This window comes from Tenrec ecaudatus, chromosome 1 (assembly GCF_050624435.1).
Source record: "Tenrec ecaudatus isolate mTenEca1 chromosome 1, mTenEca1.hap1, whole genome shotgun sequence".
Lineage (NCBI taxonomy): Eukaryota > Metazoa > Chordata > Mammalia > Afrosoricida > Tenrecidae > Tenrec > Tenrec ecaudatus.
Genome location: NC_134530.1, coordinates 247,239,916 through 247,265,676, shown reverse-complemented (window position 1 = coordinate 247,265,676; position 25,761 = coordinate 247,239,916). Strand labels below are relative to the sequence as shown.

General features: G+C 43.1%; 1 long non-coding RNA gene across 1 annotated transcript in view; it reads right to left on the bottom strand.

The window, feature by feature from the left end:
- Nucleotides 1-25,761, bottom strand: part of LOC142425504 (uncharacterized) — a 256,874-nt gene that overhangs the window by 77,971 nt on the left and 153,142 nt on the right. The window lies entirely within an intron of this gene.

Genomic DNA, 25,761 nt, shown 5'->3' with positions numbered 1-25,761 from the left:
TGCTTTGTGCTAGCTTCAAAATAAATAGATTCCAGACCTCCTGTGGTGAACTACTTATGCCTAAATACAGAAAAGGGAGATTGTGTGTATGTGTATGAAGCTACATGATTAATTAATCCTTCACAAACAACGGAGTAGCTGATGTGCAGCAAATGGATACTCACTACAGAGGTATCATTGTTTCAATGCAAAGTCAGTTTTATAGGACCCGAGAGGATCAAGATAATTCTTTATAACTGGTCATGGGAGGGAGGGAGGAGAGGAGGTGCGAAAGAAAGGAAAGACCATCCAAATCCAAAGAATGTATAGCATGACCTCAGACAGATAGAACAGCGATCCAAACTCGCCTTTTGTGTCTGTCACTGTGTGTAAAATGCATAGACGACAGACTGGAAGTCCAATGCCAGATTTGTAGTGCCAACTCAGGCAGAAGAGCAGAATTTTGGTAGGGTTGGCAGCTAAGGAGTTGGTCTGCTAACTGCAAGACCAGCAGTTCAAAACCACCAACCGCTCCATGGGAGAGGACAGGGCTTTCTATTCCCATGAAGAGTTACAGTCACAGAAACCCCCCTAGTGGTAGTTCTCCCCTGTCCTATAGGGTTGCTATGAGTCAGAATTGACTCGATGGCAGTGAGCTGGTTTGGGTGGAAGTGAGCTGGCTTGGTGGCAAGAGAAGAATGATAGAGAGGGAAGATGCCTGGAAAATGCCCCCAATCTAAAACAAATGAATTTGGAAATCAGCTGGGTTCCAACACCTTGAGCTAAACTCACAAGATTGCTACACATCAGGAAGTCCCCCCCAGCATGACTGTGAGAGTGAGCAGCAAGGAGTTTTTGCCGAGCTGAGGAAGCAGGCTAACCTTACAGGCTATGTGGCATCACCAGACAAAGATGGCAGGAAGCAACCACCTGCCCAAGAGCCCCGACTGCCTGCAGAGCCAACTAAGATCATCTGATTGTTAGTTACCCTCAAGTCTGCCTTGTGGCCGGCCTGACACAGAACAGAACAAAATGCTGCCCGATCCTGCATTATCTTCATGACCATTGCTATGTTTCAGCCCACTATTGTGGGATTGTGTTCTTCCATCTCATTGTTGCCTTGTTTTCTGAGTCTCTACTTTACCAACATTGTATCTCTTTCGGATGATTCATGCAAAGTAAATGGATTGAAGTCTCACCATCCTCACTGCTAAGAAACAATCTGGTTGTATTTATCCTAACTTTGGTTTGTTAGTTCTATTGATAATCCACAGTATATTCAATAATCTCAGAAGGGTCCCCTTATATCACATGCATTTCCCATCTCTCTACAACTGGGAAATCGAAAATTATAAAAATCTCAAAGTAATTTGTACTCAGATGACTTACACTGAGTAGCCCATGTGTGTACTACATGTGGATCTTGGCCAACAAAAAAAACACCCAGTCATCAGCAAGGACATGTCTATCAAGTACAACTAAAGGAGTCAGTGTCTCAAAATCACCCACTGCTCCTCTATCCCTAACAATTTCCCTATAGCTATGCTTTGAACATTCATTCAATGCCTACTATGTCCTAAGCACTAGGTCCAAAGGGGAAGGAGGTACGATCTCCACCCTGAAGAAGCTCCCAGGCCCTGGGGATGACAAGAAGTAAACGGGAAGTTCGGGACAGTGTGGGAATGCACAGCAAGAACCCCTACCCAGGATGAAGTGGCTAGAGGAGCCAGGAGCCCCTCGTCCCTGAGCAGAGCCTGTAGAGTTGAAAGGAATAAACAGGAATGGCTAGAGCTGATGTGATTGTTTGGAGATAGATGTCTGCATAGCCCTTTGTCCAATTCTCAAAACTCCTGAGGACAAGTCTCTCCAATAGCAAGTTAGACCTCATTTCCTTTGGCATACTCAATGCAAGTATTGCCCCACTGTGCCTTGGGGCCACAATTCGACTGTGAGAGGAGAGGATGAGTCTCTAATAAATGTCTGTTGCTCCCCTCCCCCCCAAAAAAATGAAGCTGAAATAATCAGCATTCTGTCATCAGTGAAAAATGTTTTAGGGTGGGAAGGAACCAGGAAACATGGGTCAAATAAACTAAATCACTCAATGTATTTAATCATATTTCTTCCACTTATAATGTGATGCCAAATGTAGTTGTCTTTGCATTTTAATATGTATTTTCCTTCTTGAACAGCTCCCCAACCCCCTTTCCTCTCATGGCTTAGTTCAACCCAATCCTCTTAATACCGAGTGGACTCAAAAGCTTTCCAAACCCCACCCCCCCTTTTTTCTTTAAAAACACATGGGGCCTAAGTTTAAGACTGTGTACTCGGGCAGCAAAGAACAAAAGATGAGGGAATCCATGTTTCTATTCCAGCTGACAAGCATCTTCAGAGCACCTTCTCAGTATGTGATGTCCTACTAAATATGAAGTCAAATGCAAATATACATAAGGCATCTCTCAAGACACTGACAGTTGGGGACAAAGACAGTCACCACCAAAGGAAAGAAACAAGCCAAACAAGGCAGGGAGAAGCAGCAGAGGACAGGTAGGCATTCAAAGAACCAAATTATTACCAGCAGGGACAACTGAAAATTCCCCCCAAACTGAAAGAATAAAAACTAAAACCCAACTCAGGAGAAGAGACCGTGCTTTAAAGATCTTCAATATTTCCAGATAAACAATGCCCCCTTTATTGTTACAGATCCAAACTAAATCCTATTTGATGTGTCAATAAATATATAGGAGAGATCAGGCAATAATGAAAAAGATGAAAGAAAAGTTAAAGGTAATTGCTGGCAGCTCCCACGCAAACAGCCCAGGAAAAGAAATTATTGGCCCACCAATCTTGTTGGCACACAGTGGGGCCATCTCTCTGAAGCTGATGGTCTTCTGTATTTGAAACATACTATTCACCAACACACACACACATATACACACACACACACACATCTTGCTGTGATTGCACATGAACCTAGGTAGAATCTTTGGATTAGAATGTAGTCTACTGTTTAAAACCTTCCCAGTTGGAACACAATACACTGACCAGAGAATATATGTATCATGATCCTGAAGTTAGCTTTGTTTTTCATGAGCACACGTGTACACTAGGTTCCTTTAAAAAAATCTCTTGTGAAGTTGGGTAGTTTGAATCCACCCTCAAGAGACTGGTCCCTACTAGGTGTGCTGGGTCTAGCCAACTGTCTAAGCCAACAGAAATGGACCCTGGTAAGTGATACACGCACTCTGCCTTCAGCAGTGGACTTTGCTACTAAAAAAAGAATCAACTAATTAATTCATGTATGGAGAAGCCGAAGCATTTTTAAAAAAAAAGGAAAGAAAAGACGAGGGATTTGAATCCGGCTAAACATAGAAATAAATCTCAAAAACTGGTAACTATGGCTACAAACCCTAAGGAGGTTATCATAAAGCTTGTGGGAAAACACTGAACCATTTTAATATTCTAATACTCTGGCGACAGTTTAGTGAAGAAGTTCTAAAACTGAGCCAACAGAAACAGGAGCTAGCGGGTGGGAGGCCACCAGAGAGCAAGGGCTTTCACGCGTGATGGGAAGAGTGAAACGCTGCTTCGCTGAAGACATCTATAGAGGAAGAGAGCAGTTTAAAGGAGTGACCCAAAGATGAAATGAATAAATACCTCTACATGATTTCACTGCCACCTCCAGTTACATCCCTGCAATATTAGGGCCAGATTTTCCCTCTTGCTGGAAGCAACTGGACAAGTCGAAATATATAAAAACAACAGTTTTACAAATACATATACAAAATAATGGCTTTCAAGATGTTGCACATTCAAGTCAGCTAAGGAAAGAAAGACACAAACAGGAGCCTCACAATGGGCCACCTTATGGCCGGAAGACCGTCAGTTCCCAGGCTATGGCTGAGGGAGGGGGAACCCCGTGGAGCCTCGTGGTCTCCTGGGTGCACGGAGGCCCAGGTAGCCAGCGGTGTTCTCAGCGAGCATCAAAGAGCGGCAGCTACAAGGAAAGAGAGCGCCAGGGTGTGCTGCCGGACCCTGGGTGGGGTCGTGGGTTTCATAGTGGGCTGCTAACCAGTTCCCAAGTATGAGGAAACTGGGGAAAGCCTTCACAACTCACCTAAGACTGGGTAGGGTACACTGTAGGGTGTTTTCCCCCCCTCAGTGTTGGGGTGAAATGTTATCTAGATTAAATGCCACTCAGGTGTCACCCAAGAAATATCAAATACAAGACCTAAAAGTATCAACTGTTACCAAGTAACATAACCATATCGAAGAAAAAAAACCCCAAATAATATTGAAAGAGAATACAGAAATATCAAGAACACAAAAAGATAAAGTCAAAATGCTTGGCGTTTGAATGCTATAAACCACTTACAATCTATGCTTTCAGGCCTTTCCTCCCATTATATGCCCTCTTACTGTTCCATGTTAAATTTCTACACGTTCTCAAAACTATTTCATAATACAAACCGGCATCCATTCAAAAATTGCTATGCGTGCAAAGGGACAGGAAAATAGATCCATAACAAGAAGAAAACTCATTTGAAACTGATTCAGGAAAGATTAAATTGATAGAATTAGTGGATATAGATTTCAAAATAGCTATTATAACTGCATTCCATTGATGAAGAAGTGGGAGGCAATGCTGAGCGTGTTAAGTATAGACATGGAAGTTATCAAAAAGATTTCAATTGAAATAAAAACTACCAATATCTGAGTGGACTAGACACTGCAAGAATTGTTTGCAAGCATAAGTACGGCAATAGAAGCTGTGCTGTAATTTCAAATATCAAACAATTGTAACTCCAGAAGAAATAAGGAGAGAAGGACAGAAGATGATAGTTGAAGAACTCATAGCTGAATCTTTTTCCAAACTTGAACACTTGATGCTCAAAGAAACAAGAAACACGCCAACAACCTCATACAACAAATACAAAGAAAACTACCCAAACGCACAACATAATCAAGTCACTCAAAACCTGGACCAAGAAAAAGCCACCGAAACAGCAGGGAGATACAGATGTGCAGAGAAACAAAGACAAGGACGTCAGCAGCGCTCTCCTTGCGAAGGACGCAAGTTAGAAGGCAGGGAAGCCAGACAATACTGAAAGACACTGGGAACCTAGACTCCTATCATCAGTCAAAATCCCTTTTGCAAATGAAGGAGAAATAAAAACTTCTGCAGGTATGCAAAACCTAAACAAATTCATCTCTAGCAAACTAGTGAATTAACAAAGGAATGAAATTATAGGTGATGTTCAAATAGGTCCTTCATGTTATAATAAGGATTATTATATAAGGAATATGCTTACAGATGGAAATATGTATCTACATTATGGAATCAAGAGGATCAGAACAGTAACTATGTGAGTGAATGTATTCTTTTCCATGGCCGCAGTGCAAATTACCCACGTGTGACCTCACACTTTCTGTGGGTCAGAAGTCCAAGTGCTACTTAGCTGGGTCCTCTACTCAGAGTCCCACACTGAAGTAAAGGTTGAAGGCCTGAAATTTCTGTTTTCTTTCGATCGTGTGGTTGGGGACCACACTCGGCCCCCAGAGGCTACCTTCAGGTCTTTGCTACATGTATCTTCAGAGGCCCACCGCCCTGTTCATACATTGCTAACAACATCATCGTTTGTTCCTTTGGCAGCAGGAGGACCTCTTGCTTCCACAATCTCTGACTCTAGGCTTTCTTGAAAAGGGCTCTCCTAATTAGGTCAGGCTCACCCAAGATGATCACACTTTTCATTAACTCAAAGTGAACTGGTTCATAACAAAAACAGAGTCCAGCTGCCCCACACTCAAAAGGAGACATTTATACGAGGCATGTACACCAGGGGGCAGGACTCTTGAGAGTTGTCTAAAATTTCTCACTACCACCGTCAATATAGTTCTTTCTTATTATTTAATCTGTTCGAAAAATAGTTGCCTAACACTTCATAACATGGATGATCCCGGAGGAAATCATGCTGAGTTAAATTAGTTCAGCACAAACACGCAACTATTGTATGAAATCGCCATTATAAAGGGTCAAGAAAATGTTTTCACATGAAAAAAATCCTTTGATAATTCCTGTGGATGAGAAGGATCAGGAAGGAAGGGGAGTCACATTGAAAGGAATGATTAGAAAGTCCTGATAGAAAGGGAGAAAAATGTGGAACAAAACAAACTTCATAAAAGACCTCAGACTTACTGCTCTATGACCCTGTCATTCTCCGTCAGCTTGTGAGCTGCACCCACCTTTGGGATAAAATAATCAATAGTTGAAGGCTAGAGGTGTAACATCTACCCAAAGGGAAACACTGGGAGAAGAGCGAGAGTTAAAGGTAACAGATATATACTGTTACATCCGTAATCTGCAATAGCAGTGACAATGAGCTTCCATGTGTATGCATAGATTGACATGCAAGCCGAGCAGGTGTGACAAGGCAAATGGGAACACACACAGTGATATGCATATGTATTCACATATATGTATTTCACAGAGGATATTTTACATGTGTACTTACATACACTGCAAATACATCCACGGATATTATAGAGCATACAGGGTCAAACTTCCCTATCTTTCTGTGGGTCAGACACCGTGGGTATCTCACTGACTGACTCTGATTGCCACCATTGTGCTCCACATATGAAAACGTCTTAGACATAACCAAACATGATTTGAGGAAGGGTTGCTGGGCCTGGGAGCTCAGGGCAAAATCTTGGGAGATATCAAGGTCAGGTGGCAAACCACAGTTCACAAAGACTATCTTCTCGGCCCTGTTTTGGTGAGTAATGACTAGAGTCTGAAAACTTGCAAGCAGTCACCCAAAGCGCAGCTCTTTCTCTCCCTTTCTGATGCAAGAGAAGCGAAGAAAATCAAAAACACATGGGAACAGCAACCAATGAGTTGTAACAAAACGTGTTGAAAGGCAAAACACATGGGAACAATTGGTCCAAAGCCCTGCGAAATTCAACCTCCAAGATCTTGAAACTAGAAGAACTAGATGGTACCCAGGTGTCACTACAAGGGGTCACAGAAGAGAATTCTGGATAGAATGGCAGAAAAAGCCTGGAACTAAACTCAAAATATAAAAATTAAAAACAGGCTGGGTTATGTTATGACTCAATGCTATTTACTGGTCTCCTGGCACCATCTTGAAACACGGAAATGAGCTAACCATTTCTCCAGGTCCACAGAGGTCAGAGGGATCAAGAGACTCAAGATTTTATAGATGCAGATGTTCTTCTTGTATGACCCAGGATCCCACTTGGCCTGTCGTAAGAGTCCTGAACTTAGAGTAGCAAACTTGCCAAGGATATTCTTGTTATTAAATTATGAGTCTAGTCCTCAGATTTTTCTGCCATCTAGTTCCAGATAAGTTATACACTGCTAATGAGAGGGAGAGCTTTCACCCTTAATCACTTTTAATTAGTGATTAATCACCTTTGGCATAAATTATCACACCCATCTCCAGTCATCCAATTCTATCTTCCTTCCTTAAATTACTACTTCTCCTAAAATGGCAAATGCCTGACTTATCACCCTAACAGTGCATTCATTTTTCTCTGGAATCACATACCAATCTACCACCAATGGCCATCCAAATCATTGCATTGCATGGCTCTCTCCCCCAGTGATGAGAATCTTAACTGCCAGACAGCTCAAGGCCAGTCCAGCTCCCAAATTCCCTTTCATAGTCTGCTTCCTCTGATCACGCCTTACATCAGCCATCTTATGTGTCAGGTTTCCTGGGATACAGACTCTAAGAGGGAGCTGTTATTTTCCTGCAGAAAGTTTATTGGAAAGAGCACTCAGGAGCCATATTTTTGGGTAAATGAAAGAAGTAGGCTTGGGCAAAATTGAGCTGGGAATGATCTCAACAAAGCTGACCCAAAGGGATGCTCTTGAACAGAAATGATCCTTCAGAGACGCTCCTCCTTGAAACACGGGATCCAGGCCCCCATACCCTCCACGTAGGCTGTCTGTGAGACACCACCAGAGGAGGGCATGTGAACTGGAGTGAGGAGACTCTTTTGGCTGGAGGACAATTCCCAAAGAGGAACTCAGCCAAGGACTACCGTGTCGACACTTTCAGGATCATGTACAGTGTTTAACATGAGGGGAAGTCAAAAGAATCTCTACTGGGAGTCCTCATCCATACATGCCTGAGTTTGTTCTGAACAAAATGTGTTTAAATATGTTTCTCTGATCAATTGATGGCTACAAAAAAGTTCTCTCAGTACTGTGCTTGTTTTAGTCTCATCGGGCCTTTTTTTTAAAGATCATTTTATTGGGGACTCTTGCAGCTCTTATAACAATCAATTGCATTAAGCATATTTGTACGTATGTTGACATCATCATTTTCCAAACATTTACTTTCTATTTGAGCAGGGTGCCTTAAAGTAAAATTTTAAGTCAATTAAAACAGTGGCTGCTGGTATGTATGGATTGTGATGAGTTGTATGAGCCCCAATAAAATAAATTTTTTAAAAGCAGTGGCTGCTGATGGAATCTGCTGAAACAATGAAATTCGAGATAGAGAGATCAGCTCAAAGGATATGGCAAGTGGTTTTTGGTTGGGTTGGGTTTTTGGTTTTGTTTGTTGTTTGTTGTTTGTTTTGGGGGTGTCCCAAAGCGTTAGTCTTAGTAGATTGTTCAGAGGACATAGAACAATCACGGGAATTTATTAGAAATAAGTGTTAAGAAAATGTAAAACTGTACTGATGAGAGAAATACCAGAAATTTTTCACCACGGAATTCTTTCCTTATCATGGCAATGCATTGGCTCATTCTTCGAGAATAGCAAGGGGTTGCCTATGAGAATTTCATTAGGAAACCTTACCTCATCAACCCTACCATCCTCATCTTTCTTCCTGGTCCTCAAGCCTAAAGAACATTTCAAAGGAACGTGATTTGGACCTTGAGGATGTCAAAATTTCTATTTTGATGTGGTATCAACTGAAGAGCTCATGATTCTTTGGAGAAGGTCTCTCAAACCAGTCAAACTCACTTCCATCAAGTTGACACTACAAGACAGAGAAGAACTTCCCCTGTGAGTTTCCAAGACCATAACTCTTCACCAGACTAGAAGAGCCCCATCTTTCTCCCTCTGCAGGCTGTTGGCTTTGTGAATTGCAACCCATCTCATAACCACTACTCCACCAGGGCTCCTAGGAGAAGAGATAGGGAAATGGAAATGCTTACACATTAGAAGTGTATAGAGACCTAGATGAAGGATATAAAGCTCCTTCTTATACATAGGTGAGTGTCTATGAATTTGTTTCTCTAGTCTACCCAGACTAACACATTGACCTACCTCTATCTTCTAGGAATCAGTTTGTGTTGATGGTGATTCTCTCTCCTCCTGAAGTTAGAGGATTTCGTATGGTTAGGAGATTACACCACGTATTCACCTTTATTTTAAAAGTCCCCTGAAGCAATTGTTTCTTGCCATATCCTTGTAACCACATGGATATTATCCTATCACAAACAACATTGTCCTTCAAGGTCGATCTTGAGATGTGCTTTTTGAAAATGAATTACATCATTCCTCTGGAAGGTGTCATTCTCAGGATAGCCAACCATATTTTTATCAGATTCAAATGGCTAATACTAGACCATTTTGGCTAACTGATGCCAAGGATATTGATCTCTATGCATCCCATTTCCTCTTTGGAAGCGTCTGATTTTCCTAGATTTAGACTTTGTACATTCCACATCCTGATTATTAATGGTTTTTAGAACTATTTCTTCTTATTTTGAATTGTGCCTAATCAGCAAGTGAAAGTCCTGAAGCTTTAGTCCATCTATTCTACACCACTCGGGTCCATCTCTGCTTTCAGAAGGCAGCTCTTCCCCAGTCGTAGTTTGAGTGCCTTCCCACGGGAAGGGCTCATCCTCTGGCACGATATCTAACAATGTTCTTAAGGTTAATCCCTCAGAAGTGGACGGACCAATCCTCCTTCAGAGTTCTAAGTCTGGAGGCTCAGCTAAAACATGTTCACCATAAGTGACTCTGCTGGCATTCGAAATACCAGTGACACAGCTTCCAGTATCACAGCAACATGCACAACACACCAACAGACAAGGGATGGCCTCTAAAATCTCAATGATTAATAATAAATCAGTAAATTCACAATTGAAATAGGTGATCATGAACCAAACTGAGGGAGGCATTGGTGGTACTGTGGAAATTTCTTGCCTTCCAGGTAGGAGTTCTAGATTTAATTCCCAGCCAATGCATCTCATGTGCAGCCACCATCTGTCCGTTAGTGGAGGCTTGTGTGTTGATTTCGCTGTCCCTCTTAGACTAAGAAGGACTACGAAGAAAGGCCTGAAAAGCTACTTCCAAATGTCAGTCAATGAAAATCCTATGAATCAAAGTGGTCTCATCTGCAACCAATCATTGGACAAGGCAGCATTTTACTCCATTGAGTGAGCGCATCATGAGGTAAGGATCAACTCAACAGGGACAAACAACAGCAACCAAATGTGAAATACAAAGTTCGCTCTAGTAGACCTTGCACAGAATTGATGGTCAGCCAAAGGAGCCAGAGAAAATCCTCTTCCCTCAGGTCTCAGTCCATCTAGTGAATTGTAGGGTCATTTTCACTCTCAATATTGCTTCTTTTAGGATATTGTGCAGGATCGGACATATTGTACAATGACCAGGCAAGATAAGAGGAAAGGGAAATTTCTTAACATTAGGAAACCTCTGGCATTATGTCCAGATCAATCCAGGATCCTCTCTGTCCCTCCCTAATCGTTTGTCAAATTGCCAGAGATTCTAGAATCCCTGCAATTGTTATTGAAGCTTGCAATTTTGGTGAACGAGATCTTTTTGTTCATTCAGCCTCCTACCTGGAGACAACCTTGCCAGGTATGAGTGTTGCTAGGCCCATTAGATACTCGCCCATCTTAGGGCTATAAATTACTACTTCAAAAGTCCTAATTAAGTGGTTGAATATCGTATTTCTGGCTTATGACTATCACAGGTTCTGTTTCTATAAATATGTGCTCCCTCCAGAGAGGCCTGCTGTGTCCCATGTCAAATGGACCCCATGACCATCCCTTCAGGAATGTCTTCCTTGAGGATCACTGGAGGACAATTAGAAGGTGCTACAGACTCGAATGCACTCTCTGACAAAGTCAAGGCCTCATGGAAGTAAGTATACTTAGACAACCTCTCCAAGGGCAGGAGAATGGTTGTCCTTTAAAGTTTAAATAAGGGATATTTTGTATGATTTTTCTCTGGGAACTGTAATTGCAAATTTACTGAACTAGTGATGTGCATCAAATCAGGACTTCTCCCTTTTCTTTATACGCCATTGTTCACCATGCCATGGAGATTCCAGCCCTCCATGCCTTTGGCACTGCTCTGGTTCAGCCTTGGTTACCCAGCCCAGTCCACTGCATCAGACTCCCCTTCGGTTGCCAGCCCAGTTGCTCTCCTCTTTAATCCACTCTTATTGGTGGCATCAAAGAGCAGCTTGGAGAGTGGGTGGTGTGTGTATGGTATGTGTGCAGCCAGCATTTTGCTGTGTTCTATTAATTTTTGTTTGCAAACCATCTCAGTTCTCTGGAACATGAAACAGATGAGTTAATATAAAGGTATTTTCATCTGAGGGAAAACTTCTATATAAGAGGAATTGAAAAATACGGTGTGGGGACCCTGTCTGACCTCCTCTTGCTAGCCAAAAGAATCCAACCCCACATCGCTCCAAGGATGGTTGCTGTAAGCACAAGTCAGACAGACCTCCACCCTCCATCTGCTTGTATCCTATTCTGACCCACAGCACCATCCTTCCCCAGGGGGCATTGAAAATGCATTGCAAAGATCACACAGAATTCACAGACAACACTCATAATTCCGGGATTTATTAGAGAAACCAACAGGTTTGCAAAATGTTAAGGATACAGTTATTTTAGGCACGCCTCTCTTTGGTCCTTGATCTCTCAGCCACAACCCACCCCTACTCTTGGCACTTCTCCTCGGCTCTGTCTCATGGTCTTGATGCTCGCTTGAGGGCAGACCCTCCTGGGCCTGTGCCACTTCAGGAAATGTTCTTGAAGGCAATCCATCTCTCTGGATGGTTGTGGAGATTCCTCTGCTTCTGCTACTGAGATGGCTCAGTTGGGCAAAATTGACCAGTCCCCCAGTTAGACTCCTCTACCTGCTCCCACCTAGTCACCAGGTGGGAATTACAAAGACCATGGGTATAGCAAGCTATACCAAGCAATTTCATTTCATTCTTGATACCTAAATAAACAAGTAGAAAGCAAATGTTTTGAGAATGATGTTGGCAACAAATGTACAAATGTGCTTGACACAAGGGCTGTGTGTATAGATTGTGATAAGAGTTGTATGAGCCATCAATGAAATGTTTTTTTAAAAAAGAACGAAAGAAAACAAAGCTCAGTAACTTGCAGATTCTTCAATAAAATATTTACCAAAAATAATATAAAATTTATTTAAATAAAAAAATTTTAATCATTTTATTTGGGGGCTCATACGATTCTTATCACAATCCATACATACATCCTTGTGTCAAGCACATATGTACATTTGTTTCCATCATCATTCTCAAAACATTTGCCTTCTACTTGAGCCCTTAATATCAGCTGCTCATTTGCCCCCTCCCTCCTCAGTCCCCCCTCCCTCATGAACTCTTCATCATTCATAAATTACTATTATTTTGTCATATATTACACTGCCAGACGTCACCCCCCGCCTTCTTCTCTGCTGTCCATCTCCCAGGGAGGAGGCTATACTTAAATTTTTATCATCAGTTCCCCCTTTCTACCCCACATTCTCTCCACCCTTCAGGTATCGTCACTCTCACCACTGATCCTGAAGGAGTCATCTGTTCTGGATTCCCTGTGTTTCCAGTTGCTAGCTGTACCAATGTACATCCTCTGGTTTAGCCAGATTTGTAAGGTAGAATTTGGGTCATGCTAGTGGGGGAGAGGAAGCATTTAAGAACTAGAGGAAAGTTATATGTTTCATTGTTGCTACCCTGAACAGTGACTTGCTCACATTCTCTCCACAACCCTTTAGTAAGGGGGTGTTGGTGGCTAACAATGGGCTTTGAGTCTCCACTCTGCACTTACCCACATTTACAATGATATGATTTTTTTTTGTTTGTTTCTTGATGCTTGATACCTGATCCCTTTGACAGCTTGTGACCCCACAGGCTGGTGTGTTTCTTCCATGTGGGCTTTGTTGCTTCTAAACTAGATGGCCACTTGTTTATCTTTGAGTTTTTAAGACCCCAGATGCTATATCTTTTGATAGCTGGACACCATCAGCTTTCTTCACCACATTTGCTTATGCTCGCATTTGTCTTTATTGATTGTATCAAGAAAATGGGCGCCCACTGATATGATTTATAGTTTTTTGATGTCTGATACCTGGTCCCTTCTACACCTTGTGGTCAGACAGGCTGGTGTGCTTCTTCCATGTGGGCTTTGTTGCTTCTGAACTATATGGCCACTTGTTTATCTTCAAGCCTTTAAGACCCCAGAAGCTATATCTTTTGATAGCCAGTCACCGTCAGCTTTCTTCACCACATTTGCTTATGCACACATATAGTTCTTGATTCTTGTGGCATCTTTGCCTGCTTTAGGTATCAAAGTTATACTAGCTTCATATAAAGAGTTTGGGAGTTTTCTGTCTTTTTCTATGTTCTAGAAGAGTTTGTATAAGATTGGTGTCAGTTCTTCCCTGAATGCTTGGTAGAATTCTCCTGTGAAGCTATCTGGCCCGGAGCATTTTTTGGGGGGTTGGTAATCCCTTGATTACCTTGTTGTCCATGTCTTCCAAATTCGTTAGAATATAGACCTTCATAGTACTGTGTAATTATCCTTTTGATTTCATTAGGGTCCGTTGAAATGTCCCCTGTTTCATCCCTCATCCTTCCAAATGTCGTTTGTTCCTTCCTTACTTTGGTTAGGTTTGCCAGAGGTCTATTAATTCTTTCAAAGAACCAACTTTTAGCAGCATTATTTTTTTTTCCATCGTTTTCTTGTTTTCCCTCTCCTGTATCTCAGCTCTGATTTTTATTATATCTATCCTCTTGCTATTAGTAGGGTTGTTCTGTTGACTCTGCTCTAATTGGTATAAGATTTTGTGTCAACATATCATCCATGAGTCTCTCTTCTTTTTTAATGTGTGCACTTATTGCTATCACCCTTCCTCTGATAAATGCCTTGCTGTGTCCCACAGGTTTTGGTACATCTTATTTTCGTTCTCGTTGGTTTCTAGAAACTTCCTGATTTCATCTCTGATCTGGGTCAATACCCACTCCTTTTGCAATAGGAAATTGTTCATTCTCCAATTGTCTGTCCTTGTTTTCTTTACCGTCCTTCTGTTAATTTCCAGCTTTATGGCACAATGATCAGAGAGAGAGATGTTTGTATAACCTCTATTTGCTTGAATTACTCAAGTTCAACTTGTGTCCCAGTATGTGCTCTTTTTTCAAATTTGTGCCATATGGGCTTGAAAAGAATGTGAATTTTTTTGCATGTGGATGGAAAGCTCTGAAAATATCTATCAAGTCAAGTCGTCCAATTGTGCTATTTGGATCTGTAGCATCCTTGTTGAGTTTCTTTCCCAATGATCTTTTTCAGAGAGTGGTGTATTAAAGTCACCAACTATAATTGTTGAGCCTGTGATCTCTTTTTTCATCTTTTGGAGTGTTTGATTTATGAATTTCGCAGGTCTCTCGTTAGGCACACATATGTTTATTATGCTCACTGGTTCTTGGTCTATTGTTCCCTTAAGCATTATATAGTGCCCCTCCATGTCTCTTGTTATGGCATGTATCTTGAGGTCAATGTAGTCAGATATTAAGATTACTACCTCTGCTCTTTTTTCATTACCATTTGCTTGGTATATTTTTCTCCAGCCTTTAATTCTCAACCTGTTTTTGTCTGCAAGCTTGAGATGAGTCTCCTGGAGGCAGCAGATCGATGGGTTGTGTTTCCTGCGCCAGTCTGTTAGCTTCTGCCTTTTAATGCCTGAGTTCAGGCCATTGATATTCATTGTGATTGTATCCATCTTTGGACTCTGTGACGTCATCTTGTACCTTTTGTGTTGGATATTGTCTTATCTACCTATCTTATCCGCTTGTGTTGTTTGTCTGGTTTATGTTTACCTTCTTTCCACTATTGAGTTGATGTGATCCTGAAGGTTGTTTCCTCTTTGTCGGCCTATGGGTGGCCCCAACTTTGAGTTGCGTTAGGAGAAATTACTCTCAGAATCACTCTTTTTGTCCAAGGTCAGGTGATTATGTGATAGACTGAATTGGTTCCCCCCACCCCCAAAAAATGCATGTTGAAGTCCTGACCCCTGGTTCTTGCCAATATGACCTTGTTTGGAAACATGGCCCTCAAAGAGGTCTTTAGAGCTAGTATGAGGCCTGCAGGCGTAGGGGGATCCTGGTGCAATCTGAGTGGTGTCCTACCAAAAAGGAGAGGAGATACAATGCAATAGAGAGGGGAAATGCTCTCTGTGTGAGGATGGCGTGGTGCTGCGGCAGCAAGCCATGGGATGCTGGAGCTGCCAGAACCTGAACGAGATGAGAAAGATCCTCTGGATCGGCACTCTGGATCCAGGCTACTAGCCTCCAGAGATGGGAGACAATAAATTTCTGTTCTTAGAAGCCACCCAGTTAACAGGCCTTTGTTAGGGCAGCCCAAAGAAACCAGCTTTTCCCAGCCCGTTCGGTGACATAAGTAGCCTCCTCTGGTCATTTTGTTTCCTTAGTCAGGAAGTTTATTCATGAGGAGGCTTCAAAGTGTTCATGAGAAAAATCCATTATCTTTTAATTCCCCTTTTCCACAAACTTCTTGAAGCCCTTTCTCTTTCAGGGCTTCAAGCCAGTTTATTCTAGTCCAGCTTCCAGCTGAGAATGTGCCTTTCCACACCAAATACCCTGAATCAAGTTTACAGATTAACAAGCTCTCCAGGTGGTTCTTTTTTTAACATTTTATTAGGGGCTCATACAACTCTTACCACAATCCATACATATACATACATCAATTGTATAAAGCACATCCATACATTCCCTGCCCCAATCATTCTCAAAGCATTTGCTCTCCACTTAAGCCCTTTGCTTCAGGTCCTCTTTTTTTTTCCCCTCCCTCCCCGCTCCCCCCTCCCTCATGTGCCCTTGGTAATTTATACATCGTTATTTTGTCATATCTTGCCCTATCCGGAGTCTCCCTTCCCCCCCTTCTCTGCCGTCCCTCTCCCAGGGAAGAGGTCACATGTGGATCCCTGTAATCAGTTCCCCCTTTCCAACCCACTCACCCTCCACTCTCCCAGCATCGCCCCTCACGCCCTTGGTCCTGAAGGTATCATCCACCCTGGGTCTCCAGGTGATTCTTATAGATCTCAATGAAATGTGGATTTTGACTTAGTATAGCTAAGGCACAAATGCAGATTCATAGCAGGATGTCAAGCAGAATGAGCTAATTCTAAGCTCAGGTCAGTTCTTACAGCTTCTACTTTGAGAAAGATGAGACTGTCTGTTACCATCAAGGTGCATAAAGAAACCCTTTATATGGCAAGACTTCATCTCACACACTTTGGACATGTTAGAAGGTGAGTCCAGACCTTGGGAAAAGATGTCATGCTTGGTAAAGGGGAGGAACAGCCAAAAAGAGGAAGATCCTCTACCAGATGCATTGACATAGTGGCTGCAATGATGGGCTCAAGCTTAAGAACAATTGTGAGAATGGCACAGGGCCAGGCGGTGTTTCTTCCTGTCCTGCATAGGGTCACTCTAAGTGTAACTGAATTGACGGCACTAATGACAACAACATGTGTCAGAATTAACTCAATGGCAGTGGCAATGAGTTATAGAATCGAGTTTCCCAATCTGGTGCCTAAATATTTCGTGACCAGGCTCTTCAGGGCCACATGTGAGACTGGATGAAGACATGCAAACTTTAAAGGTCATGTTGGGTGGCAGGTAGTTGGGAAAGACTTGAGTGCTCTGGGATTTGGGTAACCCAATCGATACTGTTGTAAAGTGTGTGTGTTTAAAAAATTAAACCTGTCTAAAAGGCAAAATTCTTACTATTTGCCTCACAATTCTTTGTGGGGCTTAAGTATAATGCTAGAATGACACTGGTTAAAAATAAGAGTAGACAAAGGTGAAGGTGAACAGTTAGGCACAGACATTTGGAGACATTCAATTCTTCCACAAACACTGATTGAGTGCCCACTGTGTGTAATGTTTCAGGGACACTAAAGAGTAACCCCTGAACATACCCTGCATTCCTGGGACTTCTTGTTCTAAGAAGATGATTTTAAAAAGACATTGATCAGAAACTATAACCCATAATACCAAAATAAAATAGTACACAATAACAAACAGTGAGGATAAGGTCCAGAAGGCTGTGAACACAGCTTGGCCGGTCTGATCTGGGTGGGCAGAGGAGGCATATGTGACAACTGACCTTGGAGTTTGTGCCGTACAGAATCTGTAATCCCTCCACAAACACTCATCAGCTCTATAGCCTCACCACCACCAGACTGGAAGCCTGGAGACCACATTTCCCCAAATCCCACAGGCAAGAGATGGAAACATAGGGGGATTCTGTTGTCACATCCGGTAGCCATGTTCCCCTGATTCTGGTATCACATTTGGTAGTGGGAGAGAGACTGCACAGATAAAAGCAGTCATGAAACAGCAGAAAGTAAGGGCTTTGGGGTCACTGCCTCCAGTGCCAGTGGCCTCAACACCATTGTAATTGTGGGCTCAGGGTAACACTGCATTCTATTCTGGGCCTCCAGCCCAAGAAGTGGAGTGGTGTCTTCAAATTGCCCACCTTGGAGTAATCTGACTTCCCCCTTTTGCGCTTCCTCCCTTCCAAGACCTTGCCAGTATCAAATGACCTGTGTTTAAAAAACCAAGAGTCATTTTCACTATCGTGACCAAGCACTGGGGGATATCATGCGTAGCACCTGGAGTGGCTCCAGGACACTGACTCGACGATCAGAAGCTAGTACTGATTATCTGAGCTGAGCCGAGTTGGCTTATATACAGTGAGACATCAGTGCCCATGGAAAATGGGATTCAGCAGTTTGTAGCAAGTAATGGCAAATGCTTACTTAAATATTACACTGGTTTCCCGGGATGAAGTGCTTCATGGAAGCCAAAGCTTGAGAAGACCAGTCGAACATTTGGGTAAGAAAAATAGTTATAAATGTTCTGAATCAGCTCTCCGTTCTGACTCCACTGCAATTTTAGAAAGAAGGAACCGCATGCTTAGGGTCCAAATATCTCAGTTAGTGCCATGGTCAGAGAACCAAGAAGCTTATACACAGCATGAAAGAAATCTTTGTTGCTTGTAGCCGCCAAGCTCATGCACCTGAAACTCAGTCTGCCTGGGGTGGTGGCAACCCTACAAAGCAGGGTAGAACCAACCCTGTGAGTTTTGGAGACTGTAACTCTTTACTAGAGTAGAAAGTCTTTCTCCTGAGGAACAGCCGGTGGTTTTGACCTGGTGACCTTGCTGTTAGCAGCCCAATGAGTAATCACTTTGCCACCTGAGCTCCTGGTCACATCGCTGAAAAGTCAGGCTTAAAATCTGATCTGGTAGGCCACAGGCTTAAAATTAACCATCACCAGGTCTTTGATGTGATGTATGGGTCTGTAATCAATCGCCCTTTACCAGATCTTGAAACAAAGAGGTAAGCAAGACCAACACTATTTCCACCCTCAAGGAAGTCCATGGCAGAAATGAACCTGGTAAGCAGAGAGAACAACAGATGCAAACCCCTGGGAAGGCATGTGCTTGGTGTACAAGAGGACAAGGAGAACCGCTAGGGCCGCCACAATGTAGTGAAAGTGGAGGAGGGGAGATGGAGGTACAGGGAAGAGTTACTTTATGCTGGTTTCATGAGAGCCATTTGAACGTGCCCAGCAGGAGAGTGTCACAACTGAATGTACGTTTTAGACAGATCACTGTGACCACGCTAGAGAAGGAGGGATTATAAAAGGCAAGGCTGGAGTCTGTGGTGGCATTCAAACCAGATTGTTCCTGTGAAGGCACCTTGCCTGCCTCATGCTATCAATTCTCTTTGTATCCTATTCACTTACTGTAATGGTTAGGGGTTATGTCAACTAGACACCCCAGGGTTAGGCTAGGGGTAGAGTGCAACCTATCAACTGGGTTGCAGCCTGATGACACCTCCTTAGTGTCATGGCCTTTTTGTATAAGAAAGAGAGACTGAGTAGAGTCGAGCCCTCTCCTGTCCTGTTGTGTACAGGAGCCATCAGCAAACTACCAACAGCGAATCCATTCAACCAACTTCAGATCTCTACATCCAGCAGCCTGTATCCCTACTGTCTCGCTTGTCACCCTGCTTCCCGCTCATCAGTTTCCATGAGTCAGGAGAAACCTGATTTGAATCCGACTGGACTCACCTATTTCTACAGCTGTGTAAGTTATTTCTTGATATAAATCTCTTTTACACACAAGCATCAGTTATTTTAGTTCTCTAGAGAACCCAACCTGAAACACTGTCCAAACCTGGTTCTCTGGCCTTTCCTTTTTGTCTGAGATCCATACTCTGAGTTACCAATTAGCTCTGTGAACTACATAGTATTCTTGTGTCTCAGACTGGGTTCTCTAGAGGAGTAAAACCTGTGTGTGTGTGTGTGTGTGTGTGTGTGTGTGTGTGTGTGTGTTTGGAGAGAGAGAGAGATTCATTTCAAAGAAATTGGTTATACAGTAGTTGTGGAAGCTGACAAGTCCAAATTCTGCGGGTCAAACATCCACCTGAAGGCTTCTCCTGACGACGGGATTGCAGGGGATGATGAACCCAAAACCTGCACATCAGGCAGTAGGCTTATGGGGTTTGCAGGAATGGATCAATCCAAAATCAACAGGTCAAGCAGCAGGTTGCTAGCTCACATCCAGACAACCAGAGGTGATAGGATGACAAGATAGATGCAGGATCATCAGAACATCCATGAATGTATATATAGGATGCAAGTCCCACCCTCAAAGAAACTCCTCTTTTATATGACTGGTTACTCATATCAGATAAAAAGAACAGAGAATGATTGCATGAGGGTTACTATATCACCGAGACTCATGGCCTAGCCAAGCTCGCTCATAACAATAATACTCACACCTTGTATAAACATTTTCCTGCTTAAGTTAACCAAGCTTGGTTTTCATTTCCAACCAAGAACCCTAAATATTACTTTCTTTCCCTTTCTACCAGGAGACTTCCATAGTTTCTCTTCCACAAAGTAGAATGCAGTGGAAAGCTGTTCGGTGGCATAAACTATACAAGCCAAGACGGGAGCCTTTATTGGCACTCTGACTAGATTTGTTTCGGAGAAGACGCCCTGGCTGCCTGGTTGCGTATTCCTAAACTTACTGGTCTGGATCCAGACACCCACATTGGTTCTCAGCTCCATTTCCAAGTTCCTGGGAAAGAGAATCTGATTTTTGTTTTGTTTTTAACTGTTTTATTGGCACTTCATCCACACATTAATCGAATCAAGAAGAGTTATACAATCATTTCCACATTCAATTTTAGAATATTTTCTTCTTCCTTGTCCTCATTGTTATTTGGGTAATTTTTTTAATAAATCTTTTTGGGGGAGCTCTTACAATTCTTGTAACAATCCATATATCAATTGTATCGAACGCATTTGTACATAGGTTGCCATCATCATTTTCAAAACATTTTCTTTCCATTTGAGCCCTTGGAATCAGGTCCTCTTTCCCCTCATTCCCGTACCCTCTCATCCTCATGATGGGTAATTATTTGTTTTAATTGTGACAAAAATATACTCAACAAAATGTTCTCCAGTCCAGCAACTTCTGCATGTATAATTCATTGCCATTGGTTATACCCTTCATGTTGTACAACCATCATTGATATCCTTTTCTTAATTATTCCACCACCGGGAGCATAAACTCAGTGGCCCCTAAACAACAACTCTGCCTCCTTCACCCATTGTAACCATTGGTTGAGATTTCTTTTTTTTTAAAGTAGTCTTCTTGATATGATATTCATTTCCATAGTTAAATTGCTTTTTTAATAGAGTTGTATAGAGCAACAAAGTCCCCAGGAAATACCAAAAATAGCCATTGGAGCCAGGGCTTGGCACCCCATCAAACTTGACCAGAAGACACTCCTAAATGCCTACAAACAGTCCTTGAACTAACTACAAGCTTTTCTTTTTTGTTGTTGTTGTGTTATGTATTTGTTTTGTTTTTTGATTTTGGTTTGATTTTTTTATTTTTAGTCATTGGCTTTTGTTGGTGTTGTTATTGCTTTGTTTTCTCTTTTTGCTTGGCTTTGCTCTGTCTTGTTTTTGTGCATGTTATTATCTCCACAGTCTGTCTAAATAAGATAGGCTGGATGAACAATCTGGAGGAGAAAACAATGGGATCGACAGTTCCGGGGGACATGGGAGAGGGGATGGGTGGGAAGGAAGTGGTGTTAAGAAACCCAGGGACAAGGGAACAACAAGTGATCCAAAATGGGGGAGAGGAGAACATAGAAGGCCTGGTAGGGAGTGATCAAGGGTAATGTAACCAAGAGGAATTACTGAAACCCAAATGAAGGTTGAGCATGATAGTGAGACAAGAGGAAAGTAAAAGGAAACAGAGAAAAGTACTATGGGACAAAGGCAGTTACAGAACTTAAATACAGGCATGTACATATGTAAAAGTATTTATATATGAGGATGGGGAAATAGACCTATGTGCATATATTTATAGGTTTAATATTAAGATAGGCGATGAACATTGGACCTCCACTCAAGTACTTCCTCAATACAAGAATACTTTTCTCTATTAAACTGGCATTACATGATGCTCACATTCCTGACACAATCACTGAATACAAATGGGTGCATGAGCAAATGTGGTGAAGAAAGCTGATGGTGCCGGCTATAAAAAGATATAGCATCTGGGGTCTTAAAGGCTTGAAGGTAAACAATCGGCCATCTAGCTCAGAAGCAACAAAGCCCACATGGAAGAAGCACACCAGCCTGTGTGATCACAAGGTATCGAAGGGATCAGGTATCAGGCGTCAAAGAAAAAAAAATCATATCATTGTGAATGAGGGAAAGAGCAGAATGGGGACCCAAAGTCCATCTGTTAGCAACTGGACATCCCCTTACAGAAGAGTCGTAAGGAGGAGACAAGCCAGTCAGGGTGCAGTATAGCAACAATGAAACATACAACTTTCCTCTAGTTCCTAATGCTTCTTCCCACCCTCACCCCCACCCACTATCATGATCCCAATTCTATCTTACAAATCTGGCTGTACACTGGTACAGATAGGAACTGGAAACACAGGGAATCCAAGACGGATGATCCCTTCGGACCAGTGGTGAGAGTGACAATACCGGGAGGGTCGAAAGAGGGTGGGGTAGAAAGGGGGAACCAATTAAGGGATCTACGTATAACCTCCACCCTGTAGGAGACAACAGAAATGTGGGTGAAGGGAGACATCAGACAGTGTAAAATATGACTAAATAATAATTTATGAATTATCAAGGGTTAAGGAGGGAGGGGGAAGTGAGGGGAGGGCAAAATGAGGAGCAGATACCAGGGGCTTAGAGAGCAAATGTTTTGAGAATGATGAGGGGAACGAATGTACAAATGTACTTTACACAATTGATGTATGTATGGATTCTGATAAGAGTTGTATGAGCAGAGATTTGAACTTGCTCTCTTGTGGACCAGGTCAGAACTCAGCAGGATCATGAGTACCGGCAGGACCAGCGCCAAGACGCAGCAGCCGTGGTGGATGGTGCCAGAAAACTTTCTGAATCCGCTGGTGTTTTACGTGGACGAGGAGGTGGAGGAGCTTATCTTTGGCTCCTCAGATGCTGACCTTTGACGTCTAGAGGAACACAGCAGCACCTTCACCAGCTGGAGCGGGGCTTCACCGCCTCTGGACAGACGCGAGTCACTGTCGTGGGGCCCAGTCGTGGAAGGTGGTGGCTGAGAGGCTTGGTCCTGTGGATGGGACCACCTGTCATGGAATTCCAAGTGCACGGTGTCCAGATGCTGCAGGATTTCCTGAGACAGACCTTCTTTATTTATGTCCAGTTTTCATGAGAAGTCATGAGATGGCCCTCAGCATCCAGACGCTGCAGGATTTCATGAGACCGACCTTTATTTCTGTCCAGTTGTCATGAGAAGTCATGAGCTGGCCTCATCATCCACGTTCAGGAGCCTCGTTTCCGTCCCCATCTTTAGAAGACCTGATTGTGGGAGGTCTCTCTCCTGGAGACAATAGGCAGCACCTTCACCATTTGATCCTCCCAAGTCCCTCAAATGTGTCCGTACTGACAAAGATCAGCAATAAAATAAGCAATCCCTCAGCAAACAAAAAAAAGAGTTGTATGAGCCCCCAATAAAATGATTTTAAAAAAGAGTTGTAACACCCTCAAAGATAGCCCCATTCAAAAAATCAGAAAGCAACAAGTTTTGGAGGGGCTGTGGTGAGATAGGAACTCTCATCCACTGCTGGTGGACCTGTAAGTATGTACAGCCACTATGGAAATAGATTTGGCGATTTCTCAAAGAGATGGAAATTGTGTTACCATACGAGCCAGCAATCCCCCTACTGGCCATATACCCAGAAGAGGCAAGAAACAAACCACGACCAGACATCTGTGCTCCAGTGTTCATTGCCACATAGTTCACATTTGCAAGGAGTTGGAAACAACCCAAATTCCCATCAACAGACGAATGGATTAAAAACTGTGGTACATACATACAATGGAGTACTATGCATCACTAAAAAGCAGTGATGAACGCATGAAGCATATCGCCACATGGGACGAACTAGAGGAAATTATGCTAAGCGAAGTAAGCCAAGCACAAAAGGACAAGTATAACATGAGTCCGCTGAGGTAAGTTTATAGATAGATAGATTGATAGATTGATAGGGAGAGAGAGAGAGAGAGAGAGAGAGAGAGAGAGAGAGAGAGAGAGAGAGAGAGAAAGAGAGAGAGAGAGAGAGAGATGAGAGAACAGAAAGGTAAGTGCAAAAGGGACACAGGTGAGGTCCAGGTAGTATGGCAGTGACCAGATCAAATCCAGGGATACATATGGTAGCCAACTAAAAAGGGGGTGGAGGGAGGAAAAGGGAAAGGAAAAAAAAAGATGTGTGGTGGAGAATAGGGCACTGATCCACCCAAGGAGAGGGTATTGTTTGTGTCTCCACAGGGAAAGTGGGACCAGATATAAAGCCAGTGGCAGACGAATGCAGTGTGCCAGCAAGGAGTGGGGAGCCAATGGAGGGGCCTAAGGGCTCGGCCCCATACCACCTATGTGAACAATTGTCCCTCCCCCCAGAATAATTTACTTGAGAGGACGGCACTGAAGCTGCAGCTAAGGGAGAGGGGCATGTCTGATCAGAGCAAATGGGAGCAAACGAAGGGGGAGGAAGAGAGAGTGGAGCACATCCTGGCCCATCAGGCCTGGAGGACGATATCCCCGCTCTGAACAGCCAATTGTCAGAGTGGACAATATGGCTGATCCCACTACGATACATGCCATCCCTTGATGGCCCAGGGCCCTAAGGGGGACAACACTGGAGTTTCAGGGCCAGGACTGGCCCAGACTGACCCTGTAACACCGACGCAAACCACTAAAAGTGTGTGGCAGAGCAACCATGGGAGCAGAGCAGGGAACCCCCAAGGGAGTACAAAGGACAGACTCTGGGGCCAGAGCATGGTACCCCATTGGACCTGACTGAAGGACATGCCTAGAGATCAAAAATCAGACCTTGATCTATTTACAGGTTTTTCTTTCTTTTAAAAATTTTTCTCGAAGAACAAAAAATCATATCATTGGGTACACACCTCCATGATATGATCGCTGAGGACAAACGGATGCATAAGCAAATGTGACGAAGAAAGCTGATGGTGCCCGGCTATCAAAAGAGGTAGTGTCTGGGGTCTTAAAGGCTTGAAGGTGAACAAGCGGCCACCTACTTCAGAAGCAACAAAGCCCACATGGAAGAAGCACATCAGCCTGTGTGATCACTAGGTGTCAAAGGGATCAGGTATAAGGCATCAACAACAACAAAAATCTTACCATAGTGAATGAAGGGGGACATGCAGAGTGGAGACCCAAAGCCCATTTGTTGGCCACTGGAGATCCCCTCACAGAGGGGTCTAGAGGAGGAAATGAGTCAGTCAGGGTGCGATGTACCACCGATGAAGAATACAGCTTTCCTCCAGTTCCTAAATGCTTCCTCCCCTGCCCCCGCTCCCCACTACCATGATCCGAATTCTACCTTGCAAGTCTGGATAGAGCAGAGGTTGTACACTGGTGCAGATAGGAGCTGGAGGTACAGGGAATCCAGATTGGATGATACCTTCAGGACCAGGGGTGTGAGGGGCGATGCTGGGAGGGTAGAGGGAGAGTGGTTTGGAAAGGGGGAACCGATTACAAGGATCTACATGTGACCTCCTCCCTGGGGGACGGACAACAGAGAAGGGGGTGAAGGGAGACACTGGATAGGGCAAGATATGACAAAATAATAATTTATAAATTATCAAGGGCTCATGAGGAAGGGGGGAGAGGGGAAGGAGGGGGAATAGGAGGACCTGATGCAAAGGGCTTAAGTGGAGAGCAGGTGCTTTGAAAATGATTAGGGCAAAGAATGTATGGATGTGCTTTATACAATTGATGTATGTATATGTATGGATTGTGATAAGAATTATAGGAGTCCCTAATAAAATGTTTGAAAATTCTCTTTTAATTAATTTATTCTTCTATGGGTAATT